The following is a 25,912-nucleotide window of genomic DNA, read 5'->3' as shown; positions in this document are numbered from 1 at the left end:
CTATTCAGGTACCTCATGGTCCGCCTGGACCGGCTGCCACTAACTCTGGGATTGCTCTAGAATAGCCCGTGGCAACTACCCTAACGGCTCAAGTCTATCCTCACCATCAGAGGCTCTAGTGAAAACCAGGTAGTTGCTTAGACACGCCCCTCCAGAGTATAGCCAGTCAGTGGCACAGTGGGTTCACACTCGCTGGTTCATGACAACTACATGTTCTGTGCTGCTTCTCTCCCTCTACTGCATGCCCCAGTTCATTGCAGCCAGCCTAGCCAGATATTTATATACACCTCCAGACCCCATTCACTTCAATTGGGCTGAGCGTGATGCCAAGCACAGCCGCTATACAATGTATGGAGCATGGACAAGGCCACGGTGCTCACAGAAGCACCGGTGCCTTCTCAAACAGCTGATTGGCAGGGTTTGCAGGTGTCGGGCCCCCACTGATCAGATACTGATGACCTATCCTTTAACAAGAGAGGGGTCTTATGGAAAACCCTACCGATGCACTGTGGTCTTTTTCCCACAACATTGACAGTTGTGCGCAGCTGTTTAGTGATGCCACCCTATCCCATAGCTCCAATTCCAGAATCAGATGGTTTGGCACTTTTATTCAGATACATAGTTGGGATAGGGAACAATTAAAAGATAAGCGAATGTCGCGGTTGTTGGTATGCACAGGAAATACCACAAACCAATCATTATTTCAAGGATATTCCCATATTTCCCATATTGCCCCCAATATAACCAGTCGCACTTGAAACTAAATTATTGGTAATGTACAAAAGTTTGTTTTTGTAAAAAAATATAGGGCTAATATATATAGATTATAATCAGTATCCATTGATTTATATTGGGTTATGACTATGATTCGTTTGCGTTCATCTCCATTCTGGTTCGTTTTTATGTGTTTGGTGGCAGCTTTGCAATTTTCATTCCCATGGAAGACATGTTTGCATTTTTGCAATGCATTTTTGTATACCTCTAAGCATCCTTCATAAAAGCATAATTCACAGGAAAATTATAAAGTTATTCATATTGTATATTAGGACTTAGAGTACCTTTCTCCTGTACATATTGTAGCTCTGAATGTCCTTCTCATGCCAATATGCTTAGAAGTAGGAGCTAAGCCCAATGACATCAACATGATTCATTCAATTCTTTACATGATGATTGTTGTCTTTATGATATCCCCTCTAGTCCTGAAATGTTTACATTTATGTATGTCACTATCCTGAGGGGGCAGAATATCTGGCTTCATATAGGAGAAACAAAGCTCGTATCCTCAATACTAGAGATGACCAACTCTGAACAAAAGCCCATTTTCATTGGCCAGTTATCATTGTGTTGTTAGCTTCTGACGACTGTGAATGCAGGTCTAATATCATTGATAAAACTATGGTTGATCTTGATCGATTGTGCCGCAATACTGTCACTCAGATTTACCTAAAACATGGTTAGAAGGACTTTAAGGATATGTTCACATCTGGTATAAACACCGTGGATTTTAAAGTATCAGCAAAGTGGATGAGATGTGATAGAAATTTCAACCACTTCCTGGCAAAAAGTAAATTGACCTATAGTGCAAATTTAAAATCTGCAGCATCAATTTATGCTGTGTATTTCCACCACAAGTTTTTCTCTTCGTCATGAAGAGGGTGAACACACACCCATATCCGCAGCAAACTCGGAATGTAATTCATGCATATTGTGCTGCATATTTGTTGTGGATTTTCCACTGCATTTTATCCATTATGTGGAGTTCAGGGGCAGACTGGGAACTTAAAGGGGTTGTCTCATCTCAGACAATGGGGGCATATCGCTATAAATCCTAGCGATATATACCAATTGTCTGAGATGAGAATAACCCTTAAAAAGTGGCCCTGGAAAAAAACTAAAAGTGGCCCCATGTTGTAGGCAGGTCCAAATTGATAGAAGTAGGCAAGGCCACCACAGGTAGGCAAGGCCAGCAATATACCGCCCCAGAAGAACCAAATACCACATTGCAGAACAAAACACTGCCGCCCTGGCTGTGGCAGTCAACTGTATCACCTTCCTGAGGACAGCAATACAGTTGAATTCAGGATGGCACCTGTGGACACTGGCCAGGTGCACAATTACTTGATGCTCCTAGCATTAATTAATGCTGAGACCATCAGATCATTATGTACCTGGCCAGCGGCTATGAGGAGGGCTGAAGTGGACCCCTTGTTGTTGGCCCACTGAGAAAGTTCCCTGTAGGGTCTATGGCTACTCTGTACTCTAACAGCTTGACAATTGCAGGGCCTATATTTACTAGTGAGCTTTTATTTTGTAGCAGAAAATGTTCTTTAAAGCCAGTGACATATGACATTGATATATTTAGGATGTTACAAGTTATTAAATCCATTAATTATCCATTATTAAATCTATTAGTTATCCATTATTAAATGGAGAAAATTATATTAGCAGAATGCCATCATAGATATAAAAAAATATATATTAGGCCGTCATTAGTCCTAGTATTCTAAAAAAAAAAAGATATATATTTGTGCCACAGTCCATTAGTTTGTCTATCTTACTAGTAGCAGTAACCTTTTTTTCAGGCGTCTGGCCAAACCCACAGATCTGTCAGCTTCCTAGAATGCTATTTTTAGGGTAACGATATCCTGGAGAGTCCCAAAGAGGCTTTATGGGATGTACACTGTACATCATCTTGGAATGAGGGAGCTTGGCTATCCCATACCAAATGGAAGGACAGGTGGAAGATCCTATTACTGTTTGCAATGTGCTGGTAACATCTTCCTGCAGCCTTCATGGCAGAGATGGTCTATTTAGGACACTGCATACCTCATGACACCTCTACTTCAGCCATAAAAAACTGCTCGATTGTATAGACAATGCATAGATTTAAATCACTGTATTTCTAGCCACACTATCAATGCGCTTAAGTCATTCATCAAAATCTGACTTATGTCATTTATTGGACTAAGAGGCACAGAACAACTGACCACCACAGCATTGTATGCCCACCATGGCCAGAGTTTGGTGTACATGACAGTCCAAATAATTTCCATACCTTCTAGATTATCGCTGCATGGACTGGAATAATACTGTGCAGGGGGGATTATCACCCTTCATCCAGGATCACTACCATGGGAATGGTGATCAGGACCATATACCCTGATAGCAGAAACAGATTTATCTTACCCATAGAAGGGGCAAGTAAACATAACCCACGTCTATTGAATTGGTTTCCTCTAGGCCTTCTAATGACAAAAACTGAAACAACAGCACCAGCAATGGCAGAAGTCCAATCCTCATGTTACCACAACTCTTTGATTCATCTGTGGGTACATTTCTTTTTTATCTGTATTTCACAGACGTATTTCTTCTTTTCAGTTTTTTTATTTTATTTAGCAGATTCTTCAGGTCGGCATACACAATAGTCTAAAGTTGATCAAAATGGACAATTTAAATCAAAATGAATGTTCATCAGGTCGTTTAGCCGGCTGATCACAGACCATTATCGTCTAAAAAGAAGTGGGCCATGTTTGACATTTTTAGCCAATGAAAGGTCTTTTGTTCAAAGAAAGATTGTTCCTGGATGAAAGATCTTTCTTTGAAAGAATATTCCCAAAAATATAATTCGGCCATTGCCCGGTGTCACTGAACATGAATGGGCAGTATGAAGAATGGTAACGGCCGATATGGACTAGAATGTGCCTTAGGCAAAATGATCTTTCAGCAACTTAATTGTTCTTCAACTGCTCAACCATAACCAACTTCTACCTAACGTGTATGGCCACCTATAGATTTTTTTTGTGGAAAAGCCAGTGGCAGCCATTGTGGCCATTTTACAGGTCTGATAAGAGTTGTCGCTCAGCTTTTCAATACTTCTAAAAGGAAATCTGCCAAATTAAGCAATGATGAGGAATTTGTAAACGTATTGTAAAGCTTGAGGTGCTGCCTCAGGTAGAGAGTTTTTTTAATAATATTTGAAGCCAAAATCAGTTGTGGATCATACAAGGAAACAGAGTTTAAAGAACATTTGTCAGCAGGATCAATCCTAATAAACCAGGTATAATGCCTGGTAGGGTTGATCCTGCTACGTAAACCCATACCTCATTTATGTTCTTCCATTGCACCGTTCCTGAGAAAAATTACTTTTTATTAATATATATTCGGACTCTGATGAACTGAGAGGTGGCCCCGAGTCCCGCAGAGCAGCTGAGCTCCTCCAGTCTGCACTAAGAGCTACTCCCCCAAGCCCATGATTGACAGGGCAGACATCTCGCCTGACCCTGTAATCGTATGCCTGCATCGTAGTGTACAGTATCTGCATAGATGACTACTATGCACAGACCAATGATCTCATCCTCCACCCAAGCAAAGCCGAGCACCTCCTTTTCAGGATGGAGGATCCCGTAGTTGGTGCATGCACAGTAGTCATACTAGACCCAGAGAAAACTGTGATTAATCCCCTGTGCAGCTACAGTATGGTTAGATTATATCACCCAACTTTCCCTGAAACAGAATATAACTAAGACATGTCTTTTAACAACTTGACAGAAGAGGACAGCTCAAGGACCTGTGTTTTAAGCAGGAATATCCTTTTAGGTCAGTGACTACGACCAGTTAAAGTGCCCATAAACAGTATATCCATTTGATGTGGTCTCCATAAATACAGTGTGTGCTTATGTACTGTACATCGGTTGACCCATTATGGCAGTTGTGAGGGTCAGTCTTGAGGATAAGTAAAGGCACCGTCCAGTGAATGGGGGGATGCGTCTTAGTTGGTTTGCCCTGGACACAGATTCGGACAGGCTTTCCTACATGAGCTCCATTTTCAATTGCCGCTACCTTCTTTGCACCTGTCAGCTTTTTGTCAAATATATGGTGATAAAACCAAGCTGCAATCTGCACAAGTTGTTTTCACGAGTCATGCCATAGCTACACGATGGGAGTTGTAGCTTATCGACATTTAACATATTAAACATCAATTAATTTTGTGCTACAGCTGTAATTTTTATTGCAATAAAGCTGCCTCTTTACATCTGCTACTTGCTAAAAATCTCCCTGATACTAACCATAGACAAAGACGGAGCTCCAGTACAAGACCATTCCAGTCCCTTTATAGTAAAAGGGAATGTGCAAAAGGTATCTCCCAATAAAGAGAACCATCTCGCCAGCGCCACCTATTGGAAGTGGCCCCCTATGAATCAAGATCTGACGTTCCAACAAGCCCTGGGACTTGGCAAGGGAATATAGCCAAGCCAGATAAAGCCAAGCTATGTTCCCTTGTCAAATTCCAGGGCTTGTTGGAAAGTCAGATCTTGACTAATAGGGGGCCACTTCCAATAGGTGGCGCTGGTGAGATGGTTCTCTTCATTGGGAGATACCTCTTTTCATATTCATTTCCCATGGAGCATTGCCAATAAGTCTCCATACAGGACTGATCTCTTGAAGGCGATTTAGCTCCCTGCCTAAGCTGCTAGTAAAAGGGAACAAATGCTTAAATATTTTGAAAAGACTACTATGTAGTCGAAACATTGCACTTTCTGGCATTATTTGCACATTTTTTCATGGACCCACTGTAAATAAAATTCACTTCTGGAGATGCTGCCGTCAATTTGTTTTGTATGCTGATCGCATGACCGAGGTGGATCCGAGGATGGGCTGATGCATTCCAGTTAAAGTCTACACGGTATTGATTGCTGCTCTAAACATTATATTTGATAGACATCATCTTGGACACCACCAGCATTAGGCTACTTTCACATTGACGTTTTGGTTTCCGTTTATGAGATCCGTTCAGGGATCGCACAAGCGGTCCAAAACGGATCAGTTTTGCCCTAATACATTCTGAATGGATAAGGATTTTCTCAAAATGCATCAGTTTGCCTCCGTTCTGTCTCCATTCCGCTTTGGAGGCGGACACCAAAACGCTGCTTGCAGCGTTTTGGTGTCCGTCTGACGAAACTGAGCCAAACATATCCGTTTTTTGCTGACACAATATGGCACAATAGAAAACTGATCCGTCCCTCATTGACTTTGAATGGTGTTCAAGATGGATCCGTTTTTGCTATGTTAAAGATAATACAAACGGATCAGTTCTGAACGGATGCATGCGGTTGTATTATCTGAACGGATGCATGCGGTTGTGCAGATCCATGACGGATTCGCACCAAACGCGAGTGTGAAAGTAGCCTTATTCTGTGTCCCAAATCTCATTTCTGACCAAATATTGGTCAAATAGGGCAAAGAAGATAAATTTTATGTACTAGGGCTTCATGCACACAGCAAACAGCAGGTCTGCAATATGCAGGCACCGACTGTGTGCTCCCCGCATCATGGATGCAGACCCATTAACTTGAATAGGTCCGAAATCCGGAGCTGCGGTGCGGAATGGAGGCACGGGACCCCACGGAAGCACTACGGAGTGCTTCCGTGGTGTTTCTGTCCGTGCCGCCGCACTGCAAAAATATAGAACATGTTCTATTTTTTTGTGGTGCGGATGGATCACGGACCCATTCAAGTTGAATGGGTCTCGATCCGTCCCGGCTGCCGCATGGACGTTGCCCGTGCATTGGGGACCGAAAATCGCGGTCCCCAATACACGGAACAGCCGCACAACGGTTGTGTGCATGAGGCCTTATAAATAGTGTTCAATAAAAGTGCCACTCCACGTGCCTGCTGCTCCATTCAACTCTATGGGGTTGACAGAGAGTACAAGCATCCAGCTATCTCTGGCAGCCCCCACAGAGCTGAAAAGAACGGCTGCACTCTTATGTGACAGCTGCTCCATTCAAACCGGGTCACACAGGCCCCAGTTCTCATAATCAGACAATTTTGCCCTATCCTGTTTATAGTGGATACATTGCCCTATTGGGACAAACCCTTTAATGTTGGTGTAGAGTGGATCTTAACTGTCCACCAAGGTACTTATTTTATAGAGTATTCATAATATCTTCATAATCTACTTTCTTTCCTTTTCTTTGACTATCTTTCCACATGTACAGCATGTCATGTACTGCTACTGTTTAGGGTTATGCAATTTAAGAATGGGCACCACTGGTAACCAAAGTCTCTTCCTAATTATATAAAGCTTCCAAGATCTCCTCAACTCACCCTTCTGTTACAACCCTTAAATGTTTCTTCGTGTCTCTTATATACCCTAATTAAGACAGATCCTCCTTTAGAAATACACAAGTGACCTCAGGCCCTGCGTTTCCTCCATACTCACCCCTCCTCTACAGTGTCGGAATCTTGAGCTAATTTAGACATTACCATTAAAGGATCCGCAGTCTGGAATAGCAGCTGTTATATGATGCTGGATTCCTCCTGCTACTCCCCTTACACACGGAAACCATTATAGCTCAGACACGATCTTTATATGATGGGTTCTCAATAACTGTATGTTCAAAATGATAGACTTTTCCATGGCATATTTATTAGAGATACTGATTGACCGATAACGAAGATGCTTTTATTATTCACCAGCAAAAAAATTGTAAACATATACCAAAATTTCAAAAAATAAGTTTGGAGTATTTATAGTTTTATTGATAATTTTAATAACTTTTTATTAATAAAATGTATAAATGTCACTTGATAATGTCAGATGGAGAGACAGGAATATTGGTACCAGTTTTTAAGAATAGCTTTAAAGGGGTTTTCCAGGCTCCTGATATTGATATTAAGGACAGGTCATTAATATCTGAGATGAAGGTTCGACACCCGACACTGCCACCGATCAGCCGTTCCCTGCAGCCTCCAGTGCTAGAACTAGCACTTTGAATGGAACAGGAAGCACAGCTCCGTTCAAAGTGTAGTGGCCATGCTGGGTTACTGCAGCTGAGCTCCTATTCACTTCAATAGCAGCCAGCAACTAGAACTAGCACTTTGAATAGAGGAAGTACTGCTCCTTACAAAGTGTAGAGGCTGTGCTGGGTTACTGCAGCTGAGCTGCTATTACAGTGAAAAGAAGCTGAGCAGTAACCCAGCACAGCCACTAGACTTTGAACGGAGCTGTGGTTACTGTTCCTTTCAAAGTGCTAGTTCATGGAGCAACGGAGGCTGCAGGGAACGGCTGATCGGTGGTGGTGTTGGACCTCCACTGATCGGATATTATTACATTATTATTGTGTCCAATATATTTTATTGACATTATCAAAGGGCTTTTTGTTGGACAGTTACTTACCACGGTTGAAGAAAACAAAAATGCGTGTCAAATTCAACTAGAGTAGAAGAAAGAACGTGGATGCAAAGTAAAAGGTAAATCTTAGGTACATTTATTCACCAAATTGACCCAACATACCGGCGTGGGGTAGGCAACTTTTCTATTCTATTTTATTTGAATATTCGTGCTCAACACTACTCATTAGTTTAGTTGCTCCCATTTGCACTTTTTCGAACTCCAGAGCATCCTTTCTATGAACTGCATGTTCCAGATGAATATGCAACTTTGTAAATCAGTGAGATTATGTCCATCTCTGGCAAGTCCATGCCTCTCTTAATACAGGATTTGGAGAATATAATATCTCCTTGTGGAGAGAACCTTAAATGGCGTGAGGAGTCTTATAGGCCATGCACACTCTTCTGGAATTCTGGGAAGAGGGAATGCAAATGAGGTCTTAACAAGCTCTGACTCTAATTCCACCAGATATAAGGTAGCTATCCTATAAGTCAATGTTCAACATTTTAAAAGACCTTGATAAATTAATTGGATAATAATTAAGCCAATATCTCATCTGCAGACAGTTGTTTCTAACATTACTTATTAGTTTAGTTGCTCTTCTTTGCACTTTTTCGAACTCCAGAGCATCCTTTCTATAAACTGCATGTTCCAGATGAATATGCAGCTGGATTTTCCAGCATCTTGGAGACATTCAGGATTACCCAGTTCACAATGTATCTAATGCCTATCTTCATATGCATTGTCATTCCTCTTTTTTTCTTTTGTGTATTTTTTTGTGGGATTATATAATTAATTATTATCCAAGTCATGTTTCAATAAAGAGGAGGGGTGGGGCGGTCATCTGTATCTGGAGCCCAGAAAACCCCTTTAATAAGTGAACCATCTGTGTAGTGAAAACGATATAAAAAATGATATCAGCTCTTTTTCAGCAATGTTTGAAACATATCAGAAACAAGTAGCTTTCAGGGTCAGGGGTACCACAGTAGCAGCACACAATACACACTGGTATATAAGACTAAATTGGTGCATAATTAACTCTTCAACTACTCTGATGGCATCTGCTGGGCAACAGTGAAGAATTCTCCACAGATCTCTCCAGCTTGTAAAGGGATCATGTAAGTCTCTAATAAAATAAGTGGCTTCTAACTGGATCAGAATAGCTGACATACTGCATATCCCAAACCTGCAGCTGGTCCAACAGAAACATTTTTACCATAGCATGCCATGTTTTTATAATCTATGGGCACATACACATGATGGGTTGATGCACAAGAAATGTTTTCTAATGGAAGATCACTATGTGCAAAAAAAATTGACATGTTCTATTATCTTTGTGGTCTTCACGCAAGAAGGACCCCATAGAAATTAATAGGTCTATGTGAAAAATGCAACCAAATTAAGTTCTGTTTCTCACACTGGACTTGCCCGTTTAAGTGAATGGGTCAAGGTAAAAAAAAAAAAAGGACCAGACTGAAGGACTGTCTCTTTTTCACTGATGGTTGCTAGGAAATGCTGTAATTCTTCATTTTTTCATGCATGTGAAATACCCATGAAAACTGATGACATCCATGTAGAAAAACTAAAAAAAAATTACAGAAGCAAAGAAAACACTGAAGCAAACCTGAGGGAACTAAGTTTTTTTTACTGACAGAACTTGCTCGAGTTTAAAGGGATTCTCCAGGAATTATTTAGAATGGCTGCCAGCAACCTGTCCTAGAATGTGAGTAGGACTGGTTGCTACCACTTGAAGAGCTGTCTGGGGTGGGGGTGGGGGGAGGGCTTGTGGCCTCACTACACACCACACTGCTCTAGATTAGATGGGAATGATGTCCTCTTGCCTATGATATGCCATCATGGCTGAGCAGCCTGATAGGAACACTCACCAATATGTAGCACATGCAAGTGCTAGAGCGTAATGTGTAGTGAGGCTCACCCCTCACCGCTCAGGCAGCTCTGCAAGTAGTGCCAACCAGTTCTCCTTACATTCATTACTATTGTACAGTTGGTTTATAACAGAAAATATATATATATATACAAACCGGATTCCAAAAAAGTTGGGACACTATACAAATCGTGAATAAATACTGAATGCAATGATGTGGAGGTGCCAACTTCTAATATTTTATTCAGAATAGAACATAAATCATGGAACAAAAGTTTAAACTGAGAAAATGTACCATTTTGAAGGGAAAAATATGTTGAATCAGAATTTCATGGTGTCAACAAATCCCCAAAAAGTTGGGACAAGTCTGGATGGGAGCATATGTTGTTCTAGAACCTGAATATATTTTTATGCATTGATGGTGCCTTTCCAGACATGCAAGCTGCCCATGCCACACGCACTCATGCAACCCCATACCATCAGAGATGCAGGCTTCTGAACTGAGCGTTGATAACAACTTGGGTTGTCCTTGTCCTCTTTGGTCCGGATGACATGGCGTCCCAGATTTCCAAAAATAACTTCGAATCGTGACTCGTCTGACCACAGAACAGTCTTCCATTTTGCCACACTCCATTTTAAATGATCCCTGGCCCAGTGAAAACGCCTGAGCTTGTGGATCTTGCTTAGAAATGGCTTCTTCTTTGCACTGTAGAGTTTCAGCTGGCAACGGCGGATGGCACGGTGGATTGTGTTCACTGACAATGGTTTCTGGAAGTATTCCTGAGCCCATTCTGTGATTTCCTTTACAGTAGCATTCCTGTTTGTGGTGCAGTGTTGTTTAAGGGCCCGGAGATCACGGGCATCCAGTATGGTTTTACGGCCTTGACCCTTACGCACAGAGATTGTTCCAGATTCTCGGAATCTTCGGATGATGTTATGCACAGTTGATGATGATAGATGCAAAGTCTTTGCAATTTTTTGCTGGGTAACACCTTTCTGATATTGCTCCACTATCTTTCTGCGCAACATTGTGGGAATTGGTGATCCTCTACCCATCTTGGCTTCTGAGAGACACTGCCACTCTGAGAAGCTCTTTTTATACCCAATCATGTTGCCAATTGACCTAATTAGTGTTAATTGGTCTTCCAGCTCTTCGTTATGCTCAAATTTACTTTTTCCAGCCTCTTATTGCTACTTGTCCCAACTTTTTTGGGATTTGTTGACACCGTGAAATTTTGAATCAACTTATTTTTCCTTTAAAATGATACATTTACTCGGATTAAACGTTTGATCTGTCATCTACGTTCTATTACAAATAAAATATTGACATTTGCCATCTCCACATCATTGCATTCAGTTTTTATTCACGATTTGTATAGTGTCCCAACTTTTTTGGAATCCGGTTTGTATATATATATTTATATACAGTATCTTACAAAAGTGGGTACACCCCTCAAATTTTTGCAAATATTTTATTATATCTTTTAATGGGACAACGCTGAAGATATGACACTTTGATACAGTGTACAGCTTGTATAACAGTGTAAATTTGGTGTGCCCTCAAAATAACTCAACACACAGCCATTTACATCTAAACCACAAATGGCCAAATTGTGCCCAAAGTGTCAATATTTTGTGTGGCCATCGTTATTTTCTAGCACTGCCTTAACTCTCTTGGGCATGGGGTTCACTTGAGCTTCACAGGTTGCCTCTTCCACTCCTCCATGATGACATCATGTAGCTGGTGGATGTTAGAGACCTTGCGCTTCTCTACCTTTCGATTGAGGATGCCCAAAGATGCTCAATAGGGTTTAGGTCGGGAGATATGCTTGGCCAGTCCAGCACCTTTACCCTCAGTTTCTTTAGCAAGGTAGTGGTTGTCTTGGAGGTGTGTTTGGGGTCGTTATCATGTTGGAATACTGCCCTGCTACCCAGTTCCCAAGGGAGGGGATCATGCTCTGCTTAAAGGGTTTCTACCACTTCGTTTTCACATAATTAGGTGTCAGACATTAGCGATCAAACGGACGACTTCACGCGCATGCGCCGTGCGCGGCTGTATTCGGCGCATGCGCAGTGAATGTCCGACCGCTTCCCTGCTCAGACATCTCCACTGCGCCTGCGCCGATGGAGCACTATGACGTGGGGCGGCGGCATCTTGTGAAGGTAGACCGATGCTCTAGGTGCTAATAATGCCCCCATAGCACCTAGAGGGTCATTAGCATATCAATATAAGTTCTTTTTTTAGGTAAACGGCTGCCCCAAAAGCTATTATAGCAGGATTGTTTGGCAGAGCAGACACTAGCGGATCGCTAGTGTCTGAAAGCTAATTATGTGAAAACGAAGTGGTAGAAACCCTTTAAGCAGGTCACAGTACATGTTGACATTCATGGTTCCCCCAATGAACTGTAGCTCCCCACAGGCGGCGGCACTCATGCAGCCCCAAACCATGACACTCCCACCTTACCACCATGCTTGACTGTAGGCAAGACACACTTGTCTTTGTACTCTTTACTTGGTTGACACCATTGTAACCAAATAAGTTTATCTTGGTCTCATCAAAGCACAGGACATGGCTCCAGAAATCCATGTCCTTAGTCTGCTTCACTTCAGCAAACTCATCTTTAGAAGAGGCTTCCTTTTGTGCAGACCAATTTGTTGCAGTGTGCGGCGTATGGTCAGAGCACTGACAGGCTGATCCCCCCCCACAATGCTGGCAGTACTGATACGTCTATTTTGAAAAGACCACCTCTGGATATTACGCTGAGCACTTGCACTCAACTTCTTTGGTTGATCATGGCAAGGCCTCTGCGTGGAACCTGTCTTGTTAAACTGCTGTATGGTCTTGGCCACCGTGCTGCAGCTCAGTTTCAGGGTGTTGGCAATCTTCTTATAGCCTAGTTCAGTGCCATGTTCAACTTCCAGTGACCAGTATGATAGAGTGTGAGAGCAATAACATCAAATTAAACACACCTGCTCCCCATTCACACCTGAGTCCTTGTAACACAAATGAGTCACAAGACACTGGGGAGGGAAAATGGCTAATTCGGCACAATTTTCACTTAGAGGTCTACTCACTTTTGTTGCCAGTGGTTTAGACATTAATGGCTGTGTGTTGACTTATTTTGAGGGCACATCAAATTTATACTGTTATACAAGCTGTACAGTGACTACTTTACATTGTATGGGCTACAATGAGAGCTGTATGGTACAAAAGCATTGGTAAACAAAACATCTTGCAAAAAAAAAAAAACACATATGGCACTTTTTTTAAGCTGTAAAAAATTATGGAGGTTTATGGGAGCAACACTCCAGGCAGTGATGGAAAAAACACCAGACGAACAGCATGCTGTGATTTAAAAAAAACATGCCATTGACCCCCCAAAAAATGACACTACAAAAAGTGCTTGTTTGTCCTGCTTTTCATATTTCCCATAGATTTCCATCTAGAGTTGAAACTTTTGCCTAAGAAATATGGCATAAAAGGGCAGCAAGAAAGCAAGAAACGGAAGCATACAATAATGTTTAAACTGTAAGTAAATAAAAATATTGTGGCTGGGCATTACATTTTCAATAGATGTTTCCGCAAAAACTGAATGGATACGGAAGAAATACGGATGCATTCCTCCAAATGCATCCCAAAACCATCCCAAGACGCCAGCAGTACCTGCGTGTAGCGAGCAGCGTGTTTCTGATGATGTCTTTCTTCCTGAAGGAAGATGCAGCAAAAGTACTGAAAACGTTCTTTAATCCCCTGCCCGGCGCGCTTCTCTAGACATGCTTGAAGTCACGGAGGCAGCGGCCTCCTTGCTTCAAATCACGGTAACCGCGCAACCTTCCCTGCCCCTTCGCTATGACTGACAGCGCTTATGCACGAGAGATCGGCAAAGCCAGCCGAACTGCCAGCTGTCAGTCACAGCGAAGGGGCACGGAAGGGGGCGCGGCTGCCTCCTTGACTTCAAGCATGAGTGGAGAAGCGCGCCAGGCAGGGGATAAAACGTTTTCAGTACTTTTGCTGCATCTGCCTTCAGGAAGAAAGGCATAATCAGAAACACACTGCTGGTTACACGCAGGTACTGCTGGCGGCTTGGGATGGTTTTGGGAGGTGACGGGTTCCCTTTAACCAGACATGTTGCAGCTGTTACTACATGTAGCAGACAGGATGCAGTCCTGCACACCAGTCCTGGGCCTTTACATCTCACTGGCTAATAATAACCCGGCCAACTGTCTGCTATCTTTCAGCATGTACCTGATCTGTTACCACAGTCCTCTGTGACCCTAGATAATAAGACATAGCACTTTGGCACTGATTTGTCAAGACTACTGTGGGCTACGTTGGTCTTGATAGGGCCTGTGTCACAGGAGGTAGCATTTACAGTAATTTATGGCTAATTAATTATAAATTCCCCCCTTTGTTTCCTATGGTCATCTTTTTCCAACTGGCTTGTGAATGTACCATGTAGATTTTTGTTAACATGACATCTTCAGCATCATCAATTTACACTAATCAACAATTTCTTCTTTTTTAAATAGAGAATCATTAATATGTAATGACAAAAACAATTGAAGGTCTATGGGAGTAAAATGCCAGATGAGGAAAAAAAATGCCCTGAAAAAAACCAAAAAACTAGAAAAGCTACAATTTCTGGGGATATTGTGTGAAGTGTTCTTGCCTCCGCCAGTAGTCTACAACTGGAGTGGGCGGAATAACTGGGGGCAGTGTTTGGAGTGAGTAAAGATAGTAAACATTACACTAACCAATTGATTGATCAAATTTAAAAAATGCACATGGCAAGCTTGATAGAGCGAGAAATGCATTTCAACTTTTATTTATTTATATAGCACATTTAATTGCAATGTTGTTGCCCAAAGTGCTTCACAGTTACATTAAAACATACAGTACATTTATAAAAACATTAGCATCTGATTTGTGCAGGTGGGCTTGAAAATGAGGGAGTGGTGGTAGTTTAGGAATCATGTCCTGATTTTCCAGCTCACACTCTAGCTTTTGTCACTCTGCTGGCTGCTCTCACACATGGGTTCCTATGGCAACTTACTCTACAGCAAGGGCAGAGAAGAGCGGTTAAAAACAAACTGCTCCAACTTGCTCACTTCACTGGAGGTTGCCATGTTCAAACGGTTGTAGTTTAAAAATTATAAATCCTACAGCGAAGAGCTTAATATTGTGAGAATCACAAGACCCAGACCTACATTTTGATGCAGTATGTCTCTGGAATATTAAAAAATGAAGGCACAGTCGCAGTTAGTTTCAATGAATGTCAATAGGCGGCGTGAGTTGCAAACAAATGGTCATATTCTGAAAACTATCAGGCCTATGGCTTAGCCGTGGACAGCAGGGATAGCTGAACGTTTTCATATAAGATTTGTGTAGGTGGGCTTGAAAATGAGGGAGTGGTGGCAGTTTAGAAATCATGTCCTGATTTTTCAGCTCAGACTCTAGTTTTGAACATTCCACCATTCATTCCTATGGGACCAATTTCGCCACAAAAACGCAGATATTTTGTGAACCATTCGGCGAACGTTCCACAAAGTAATAGCACACCAATTGGGAACAATCCGCACGTTTCTGTATATTACTGCCTATGTAGTGTAAAAACTGGGGGAGGAGTTAGGGTGGTAAATTTGGCTATAATAATAAGAATATATATGAGAGATAACAGTAAGTGGTCTTGCCATGCAAGAACACTTAATAAATAACGGCACCACAAAAACACCTGTTTGTCTTGATTTTCATATTTCCCATAGCCTTCCATAAACCTGGTGTTTTTGTCTAAATACAGGTCCTTCTCAAAAAATTAGCATATTGTGATAAAGTTCATTATTTTCTGTAATGTACTGATAAACATTAGACTTTCATATATTTTAGATTCATTACACACAACTAAAGTAGTTCAAGCCTTTTATTGTTTTAATATTGATGATTTTGGCATACAGCTCATGAAAACCCCAAATTCCTATCAAAAGAAATTAGCATATCATGAAAAGGTTCTCTAAACGAGCTATTAACCTAATCATCTGAATCAACTAATAAACTCTAAACACCTGCAAAAGATTCCTGAGGCTTTTAAAAACTCCCAGCCTGGTTCATTACTCAAAACCGCAATCATGCCGACCTGACTGCTGTCCAGAAGGCCATCATTGACACCCTCAAGCAAGAGGGTAAGACACAGAAAGAAATTTCTGAACGAATAGGCTGTTCCCAGAGTGCTGTATCAAGGCACCTCAGTGGGAAGTCTGTGGGAAGGAAAAAGTGTGGCAGAAAACGCTGCACAACGAGAAGAGGTGACCGGACCCTGAGGAAGATTGTGGAGAAGGACCGATTCCAGATCTTGGGGGACCTGCGGAAGCAGTGGACTGAGTCTGGAGTAGAAACATCCAGAGCCGTGTACAGGCGTGTGCAGGAAATGGGCTACAGGTGTTGTCAAGCCACTTTTGAACCAGAAACAGCGGCAGAAGCGCCTGACCTGGGCTACAGAGAAGCAGCACTGGACTGTTGCTCAGTGGTCCAAAGTACTTTTTTCGGATGAAAGCAAATTTTGCATGTCATTCGGAAATCAAGGTGCCAGAGTCTGGAGGAAGACTGGGGAGAGGGAAATGCCAAAATGCCTGAAGTCCAGTGTCAAGTACCCACAGTCAGTGATGGTCTGGGGTGCCATGTCAGCTGCTGGTGTTGGTCCACTGTGTTTTATCAAGGGCAGGGTCAATGCAGCTAGCTATCAGGAGATTTTGGAGCACTTCATGCTTCCATCTGCTGAAAAGCTTTATGGAGATGAAGATTTCATTTTTCAGCATGACCTGGCACCTGCTCACCGTGCCAAAACCACTGGTAAATGGTTTACTGACCATGGTAATACTGTGCTCAATTGGCCTGCCAACTCTCCTGACCTGAACCCCATAGAGAATCTGTGGGATATTGGGAAGAGAAAGTTGAGAGACGCAAGACCCAACACTCTGGATGAGCTTAAGGCCGCTATCGAAGCATCCTGGGCCTCCATATAACCTCAGCAGTGCCACAGGCTGATTGCCTCCATGCCACGCCGCATTGAAGCAGTCATTTCTGCAAAAGAATTCCCGACCAAGTATTGAGTGCATAACTGAACATAATTATTTGAAGGTTGACTTTTTTGTATTAAAAAAACTTTTCTTTTATTGGTCGGATGAAATATGCTAATTTTTTTAGATAGGAATTTGGGGTTTTCATGAGCTGTATGCCAAAATCATCAATATTAAAACAATAAAAGGCTTGAACTACTTCAGTTGTGTGTAATGAATCTAAAATATATGAAAGTCTAATGTTTATCAGTACATTACAGAAAATAATGAACTTTATCACAATATGCAAATTTTTTTAGAAGGACCTGTATACGGTGAAAAATGGCAGCAAGAAAATAAATATGACATTCTCTATATAAAGAAAAATAGTTGATTAGTTAAAATTGATGATGGCGATGATGTCATGTTAACAAAAAATCTACATGCTATATTGACATTTAGTGGACTACTGGAGAGGATACTGCAGAGGATTAATGGCTTATCTAGTGAAGGACTCATCACTGGGGTTCAAGCTTTGCGCTGTGTTATGGCCTGAATGGGGGCTGTTTAGCAGTTCTCGACAAACCATCTAGTAAGGAATGTCGCTAGTTTGGGCACGGTCCCTTCATTTTAGGTTTTAGTTGATGTCCCTTTGGTCAGACAACAAAGAGAAAAACCTCTTTAACTGTTTAAATGGGTTTTCTGATCGATTATTGCAATTTTAGAACTATGCCCAATCCATTTCACATGACATTTTAGCAATATCCAATTTCAGATTTTCAAGTTATATTTTACCCTTTTCTCAGTGCCTGCACTTTGCGCTGCTTTGTTGACATTAATGCCTCTTTATTTACGGTCTATCAGTCTAACCAAACCCATGATTATTGCTCCTCTGTGTTTCCATTCCACAGTACATCTACAAAGTCTGGCCTTCAATGATACCTCCCACTCCTCACCACCCCGAATGTACCATGCCACCAATATATGCGCTGTGGATGACAAGGGCTCAGAGGATAGAGAATGCTGGTTCCCCAGGTGTATATACACTGCTGCGAGAGACATGCATGTGATGTGGTGACATGCCTCCAGTCAGCAAATTAAGAAGAAAGAGGCTCTATTTTTGGATCTGAAGAATTAATTACATTGCAATGGATGTGATGTTGACGTGGTTCCGTGAGTGGATGGGGTCATGCAACTCGATCTTGAAATCCAGACAGAAAAAAAAGTCAATAAAGTGCATTAGAAAATGGAAAGAATAAAAAGGACAAAGTGAATTCTAGAGAACCCCTTTAAAATAGGTCATCAATTTATAATTGGCAAAAGTCTAAGTTCCTGTACCTTACAGAACATAGAAGCTCTCTAGGGAGTACCACAGCCCCTTCATTCTTTATACAGACACAACAGTTTGCTTGTATATGCATCTGAGCCTTGGACTTCAAATAATGTGTTCTTCTGATCAGTGGAAGTCCCGGGGGCCAGACCTCAAGATATCAACATATATTCCCAGAAAAACAGTTTGAAGACACAGCACATTTTGGCTTGGAATAAGGATATCCAGTCCTAAAGGTCTTCTGATGGGTCGTACCGTAGTTACATGTGAGAATATTGATTAAGCCTGTTATCTGGGACCACCACTGTTGTTGGTGGCATATAGCATTGAACCCCCTTTGGCACTGCTCAGAACAATTTTGTTCTGGAAATTAGGGTCCTATAACACAGGAGCATTCCAGACCAACAATGATTGCTGATCAACGATATACAAGTTGATCGGAACTCAGTTAAAGGGCCTTTCACACAGCCCGTATGTGATCTTCTCAAATGTCTCAATGATATACCACAAGACGTCAGAGATCATGAGAATAGAGTTTTCCCAAGTAAAAAGAGAGGTAGTGCACATATAATGACCGCTCCTTCACTGCCAGAGATGGCGCTAAGCTCTATCTCCAACAGTCCCATAGAAGTGAAGGTCTCACATGTGCACTATTCACTAGGGAGACCCATGGACCTCCATACTCATGATCACTGGGGGTCCAGTGGTCAGACCCCCAATGATAAGGCACTTATCCCCCTTGTGTATAGGGAATACATGTTATATGTGGAAAAAAAACGTATTTATTTACATTATGGAGAAATGCTGAAAGAAAGCTATCTCCACATTGTGAATGTAGTTCACTGATAGACCGAAAGATATAGATAGATATACGGTACATTTTGAGGTGATAGGTTCTCTTTAAAACATCACCATACATTGTAACAGACAACACTTATGGGCATGTTTCTACCACTTGTATATGATAATATGGAGGTCAATGTAATTTTAATTCTTCTTTAAACTATAATATACTGCCATATATATGTACTATAACAGAAACAATGTGTTCTTTTTGCTTTCCAGAGCTTTGTATCTTCCTAGAGGACCACATTTCTTATGTAAAGAACGCTCACATGGTAAAAAACGAATGGAACAACATGTATACTAATATTTCACTAGAAACTAGTAATATTAGTGACATACGACCTGGGAAGTATTCAGGCCATAGACAGGAAGACTTGCCCCAAGTGGTCATTGTACATTGTACTATATTGTATTACCAGCAAGAAAAGCTAATTCCACACTAAACTAGACAAAAATGGAAATATAGTATTATTTAGCATACTGCTATCCTGGGGTTCCTTAGGATAGGCCATCCACGTGTAATCGATGAGATCTGCCCCCTGGGGTTTTGCTGCCCCGTCATTCTGCTCATTATTTGTATTTACATTGATGGCCTATCAGTAATTTTTCCAAATTTATTTTTTCCCAGAAAATAAATAAAATAGGATGAGATGGAGAGGTTGATGTCTTTATCTTTATATACACTCATTGACAAAAAAATATAATGCACCAAGAAGGAGTTGTACTGTAAATGGAATGAAGCTTTCTATGTGTGAATGTAATGATCAAATACACATGTGGACAAAATTGTAGTTACCCTTCCATTAAAGAAAGAAAAACCCACAATGGTCAATAAAATAACTTGAAACTGACAAAAGTAACTTAAAAATTGACTGAAAGTCAACTAATGAAAGTCATAAATTGCTTTTGAATTGTGGTTCAACAGAATAATTTATAAAACAAACTAATGAAACTGGCCTGGACAAAAATGATGGTAACCCTAGAAAAGATTAAAAATAATAGGGAGATGTTAAACTAAGGTATGTCCTGTAATTAGAATCATAGGTGTCTTCAAACTTGTAACCAGCCAGTCTGTCTATTTAAAGGGTGAAAACTAGTCACTGTGCTGTTGGGCTGTGTGTAAGTGATTACAATATTAGAGCGAAAGGGTAAGTTTATTGGGGAAAACAGTATAATAGAAAGTAGGCTCTCGTACCCTGGTGGGCTGCCTCTAACCTGGATACAAGATGAGATATGGTTGGGCATGGAGGCATACAGGTTCCATATGGTATCCTGCAGCCCATTTGCTCACAGATGTTGCAACTGTGCCTGTAGATCCTGCACACTCATAGGTTGCCAAATCTTGCATTTGAGCTGGTCCCATAAATGCTCAATTAGCAATTAATCTGGCGACCAGTCAGGCCAAGGAAGGGTGCAACCCTTGCTGTGTGTGGGTGAGCATTATCCTGCTGAGAATGCCAGTAGGAGGCCCTGTCATGAGGGACAACACATGTTGAAGCAGGATGTCCTGAGCTGAGCTGTTAGTGTCCTACGTATCACTACTAGGGAAGACCGACTGCCGTATGTAAGATCATCACACTAGTAGTTGGGGCAGTGTATCCCTCCACAGCAAACGCAGGATTGAAGCACTCAGCAATCAGACCATTGTCAGATCCCAAACAGAACCTAGATACGTCGCTAAAGACAATACGGTTCCAGTCGCTGGCTATCAAAGACAGGACATGTAATGGGCACCTCCACACCAAATTTCCTTCTGCTAAGCGCCTGGAAATGGTCCGGACAGAGACAGGCGTATGTAATGAAGGTGCCTCCTGTATCTGGATGGTGGACAACAAAACTGTGATTGCTGCTTGTTGGTGAATCAAACAATCCTCTCTACTAATGGTCTCTCTGGGCCATCTAAAGCCTGTGTTTGTGTGCTTTCACATAACCACCTCTTAACATCTAGGTCAGAACGGCCTAAATGGTGACCATCCTGCTTGTGAAATAGCACCTAAAGTCGTTTAGAAAAGTCTTTTGTCTTTCTAGCTTGGCATTTTGTGAGGCATTTTGACATCAATTTATAGGAGAAAATATTTGACATCACCTTCTCTATAGGATAAAAATGCCATCAAGAAAACGCTATTGAGTAAACAAGCTGCAAAGAATGTCTAAAGAAAGCGACAAAAAAACACAGGTGGCCAAAAAAATAAATTTACTTTATCTGGTATTTTTTTTTACTGGCAAAAAAGTGCCAGACAAAACTCATATTTGTAAGGACCCTTAACACAGCTAATAAAAACAGAGGTAAGGCTCATGCAACTGCATGGCTGCATACAGTGTATATTCTCACAGATGATCCAAGTCTTGTCTTATTAGGCCAGTATCTGAACTGTGATTGTGCTGCTTGAAAGATTAAGGCTCCATTCACACGTCCGCAATTATCCTTCCGCATCTGTTCCGCAATTTTGCGGAACGGGTGCGGATCCATTCATTTCAATGGGGGAGTAATTGCTGTCCGCATCAGCACTTCCGTGATGCGCTTCTGCCAAAAAAATGAAGCATGTCCTACTTTTGGCCGCAAATTGCGGTCCGCGGCCCCATTGTACTCAATGGGTCCGCAAAAAAGCAGATGACATGCGGAAAGACACCAAATGTCTTCCGCATGTCATCCGCATATCATCCATATTATGGCATGGTACCCTAGCAGCATGTATTCCTCCTTCCTTTTTTATTTCTGCGGAAACACGGAACGGATGTGGATGCACTTTTGTAAAAAACTGAAGGTTTTTACGGAAACATGGATCCGCAAAAAAACGGACCGTAAGGATAATTTGCAGACGTGTGAATGCAGCCTAAAGGGGTTGTCCACTTTTCACCTCCGCCGATCAGCTGTATGAAGAGAACGTAGCCCTCGTACGAGCACTGCATTTTCTTCATACAGCTGATCAGCGGGTGTGCCAGCAGCCAGGACCCCACCAATTTGATATCGATGACCTATCCTTGTTACTCTGTGCATTTAACAGAGTTCTTTATTTTCTCATTGACATGGCTATATGAGGCCTTGTTTTATGCATGAAAAATTGTATTTTTTATTTTTATTTTTTACTGAATTGTATAAGGGTACACGAGTTACTGCATAATTTCTATAATTTGCAGGATGAATACTAAAAATAGTTTTCTGCATATACAGTTGCAAGAAAAAGTATGTGAACCCTTTGGAATGATATGGATTTCTGCACAAATTGGTCATAAAATGTGATCTGATCGTCATCTAAGCCACAACAATAGACAATCACAGTCTGCTTAAACTAATAACACAAAAAGAATTAAATGTTACCATGTTTTTATTGAGCACACCATGTAAACATTCACAGTGCAGGTGGAAAAAGTATGTGAACCCCTAGACTAATGACATCTCCAAGAGCTAATTGGAGTGAGGTGTCAGCCAACTGGAGTCCAATCAATGAGATGAGATTGGAGGTGTTGGTTACAGCTGCCCTGCCCTATAAAAACACACACCAGTTCTGGGTTTGCTTTTCAAAAGAAGCATTGCCTGATGTTAATGATGCCTCACACAAAAGAGCTCTCAGAAGACCTAAGATTAAAAATTGTTGCATAAAGCTGGAAAGGGTTATAAAAGTATCTCCAAAAGCCTTGCTGTTCATCAGTCCACGGTAAGACAAATTGTCTATAAATGGAGAAAGTTCAGCACTGCTGCTACTCTCCCTAGGAGTGGCCGTCCTGTAAAGATGACTGCAAGAGCACGGCACAGACTGCTCAATGAGGTGAAGAAGAATCCTAGAGTGTCAGCTAAAGACTTACAAAAGTCTCTGGCATATGCTAACATCCCTGTTAGCGAATCTACGATACGTAAAACACTAAACAAGAATGGATTTCATGGGAGGATACCACAAAATTACTGCACGTTTACAGTTTGCACAAAAGCACCTGGATGTTCCACATCAGTACTGGCAAAATATTCTGTGGACAGATGAAACCAAAGTTGAGTTGTTTGGAAGAAACTATGTGTGGAGAAAAAGAGGCACAGCACACCAACATCAAAACCTCATCCCATCTGCGAGGTATGGTGGTGGGGGCATCATGGTTTGGGGCTGCTTTGCTGCATCAGGGCCTGGACGGATTGCTATCATCGAAGGAAAAATGAATTCCCAAGTTTATCAAGACATTTTGCAGGAGAACTTAAGGCCATCTGTCCACCAGCTGAAGCTCAACAGAAGATGGGTGTTGCAACAGGACAACGACCCAAAGCATAGAAGTAAATCAACAACAGAATGGCTTAAACAGAAGAAAATACGCCGTCTGGAGTGGCCCAGTGAGAGTCCTGACCTCAACCCGATGGAGATGCCGTGACATGACCTTAAGAAAGCGATTCACACCAGACATCCCAAGAATATTGCTGAACTGAAACAGTTCTGTAAAGAGGAATGGTCGAGAATTACTCCTGACCGTTGTGTACGTCTGATCAGTCAGGCCGGACGAGGAGCGCAGCGGTGGGGGAGGCCGTTCATGAAGAGGTGATGGCAGCGAAAGGACAGGTGAGGTAAGGGTTAAGTGGGAGACTGGGTCAGTTAGGCGCGAGTTGTCAGGGGAGCGGGAGGGTGTGGGGGCGTGGCTAGCGCTTGCGAGGGGAAGAGGCGGGAGAGAGAGGACAGTGCGGCCAGGGCAAGCGAACGGAGCGGACCTGCGTTAAGATGTCGGCTCAGGGGATGTCGGTGGAGCAGCTGCTGGAGTGGCTGAGGAGAGAGGCGGAGGTGCGGGGGCCTGGCTGGCTGCAGGAGCAGGTGGGTGCGTGCGGAGTTTTGCCTGCTCCTGTGGCTACCCCTCTTGAACGGGCGGCACGGCCGCGGCGGGGTCACCCACCGGCGCGCCTCAGCCCTGAAAGCACCCCCCGGGCCCGGCGCCGAGTCGGGAGCCCCTCTGCGGACCCTCCGCGGCGGAGGGCGGCCGCTCGGCCTGCAGTGAGTCGCCCTCGCCGCGGGAGGAATCCCACTACACGGCGGGGCCCTGAGAGGAGCGGGACGCCCCCTCCCCCGCTCCCGGCGGCGGTCTTGATGGATGCGGGACCAGGAACGGTGGTCCGGCCTGGGCCTTCTTACAGCGGGCGGTCCACTCGGCGGCAGGATGAGTTCCAGGTGCTTCGGGCTGCATGGGATGGAGGGGATTCCCCGTGCAGGCCCAGAGAAGATCGAGGCGGTGAGGTAGAGGGTCCCCTCGTCGACACGGACGCCGCGGTTCCGGCCCGGGGGCCTTCCAGTGTGGTCCAGAGGGTCGTCCAGGTGGTCCAGGAGGAGCAGCCGTCGACGTCTGGGAGCTACGCCAGTGAAGTGTCGGTGCGGCGGGAGTCTGGATCAGCGGCAGCGGGAGTCACAGCGCCCGTGGTGCCTGGTGAGATTGCATGGGGACCCATTTTAGCGCAGGGCTTCCCGGTGGGGGGGGCTGGGGGTGGGGCGGCCATGGGTGAGTTAGGTAAGGGGTTGGGGCAGTTGTTGGGGGGGCTGGCAGGATGGTTGTCTGGGTTGGGGTCCGGAGGGGGGTCGCCATTGCAGGGTTGGGGAGTGTTGCCGGGGTTGGGGGCTGGGGCGTCAGGGGGGGCGGCTGGGTCAGTGTCGGTGGAGACGCAGGTTGGGGGGGATGCGGAGGGGCAGAGGTTGGATGACAGGGCGCGTGGCGAGGTGTATGTGTGCTTTGAGGGCCCTTTGGGGGCTCATTTGAAGCAGGAGGTGCGGGAAAAGATATGGAAGGGGGAGTATGTGGAGATTTTTTCGCTGCTCCCGTTGGAACGGTTTAACTTGGACAGGGGGAAGAAGGATGAGGGTAAGAAGGTGGAGGAGGAAGAGAAGCGGCGGCATCGGCTGATTCCGCGGACATTTGCTAATTGGCTTCAGGCGTTTGCCATTTTAGCTAGTGTCATTGGGGAACGGTCCCCGGAGTGCTGTTCGGCGCTGTTTTGCTATCAGGACGCCATAGGGGAAGCGTATCGGGTTTACGGTGGGGTGGGCTGGCTCCGGTATGATGAGCAGTTCCGGCAGCGTAAGGCGGTTAGGCCTGATATCCGGTGGGATCACAAGGACATCGGGCTGTGGCTGAGGGTGACGGCGGTGCCTAGGGCTGGGCAGTCCTTTCGGGGGGAGCCGGGCGGGTCTTCTCCAGGAGCGTTGGCGGCTGCGTCGGCAAAGGGGCTGTGTTTCCTCTTTAATGAGGGAAACTGCAGGTTTGGGGCAAAATGCAAATTCAAGCATGAATGCACTGGGTGCGGTGGGCCCCATGGAGCGAGCCGTTGCTTTAAGGGGGGACGGCAGCGGGGGGGTGAGGGGGCTGGAAAAGGGACTGACTCCGGTGCGGGTGGACGTGATGCAGGAGTTTCTAGATAGATATCCGGATCGGGAAGCGGCTAGGTTGTTGGGGGACGGTTTTCGTTTTGGTTTTCGCATTCCCTCTGTGGTGGCGGCGGGGCCTGTTGTTCACAAGAACCTTAGGTCTGCGCTTGAGCATGGGGGAGTGGTGGGGGACAAGTTGCGGAGAGAGGTTGAGCTGGGGCGGATGGCGGGTCCGTTTAGGGAGCCACCGCTCCCGAATCTGAAGGTGTCTCCTTTGGGGGTGGTGCCGAAGAAGGAGCCGAATAAGT

The 25,912-nt window shown here is 43.5% G+C and overlaps 1 protein-coding gene across 1 annotated transcript in view; it reads right to left on the bottom strand.

Annotated features, from left to right (window-relative positions):
- Positions 1–25,912, bottom strand: part of ACTN3 (actinin alpha 3) — a 75,356-nt gene that overhangs the window by 37,414 nt on the left and 12,030 nt on the right. The gene's annotated exons all lie outside the window — the stretch shown is intronic.

Source organism: Bufo gargarizans, chromosome 10 (assembly GCF_014858855.1).
Source record: "Bufo gargarizans isolate SCDJY-AF-19 chromosome 10, ASM1485885v1, whole genome shotgun sequence".
Lineage (NCBI taxonomy): Eukaryota > Metazoa > Chordata > Amphibia > Anura > Bufonidae > Bufo > Bufo gargarizans.
Note: the sequence above shows the minus strand (reverse complement) of the source record. Positions and strands in the feature narration are given on the sequence as shown.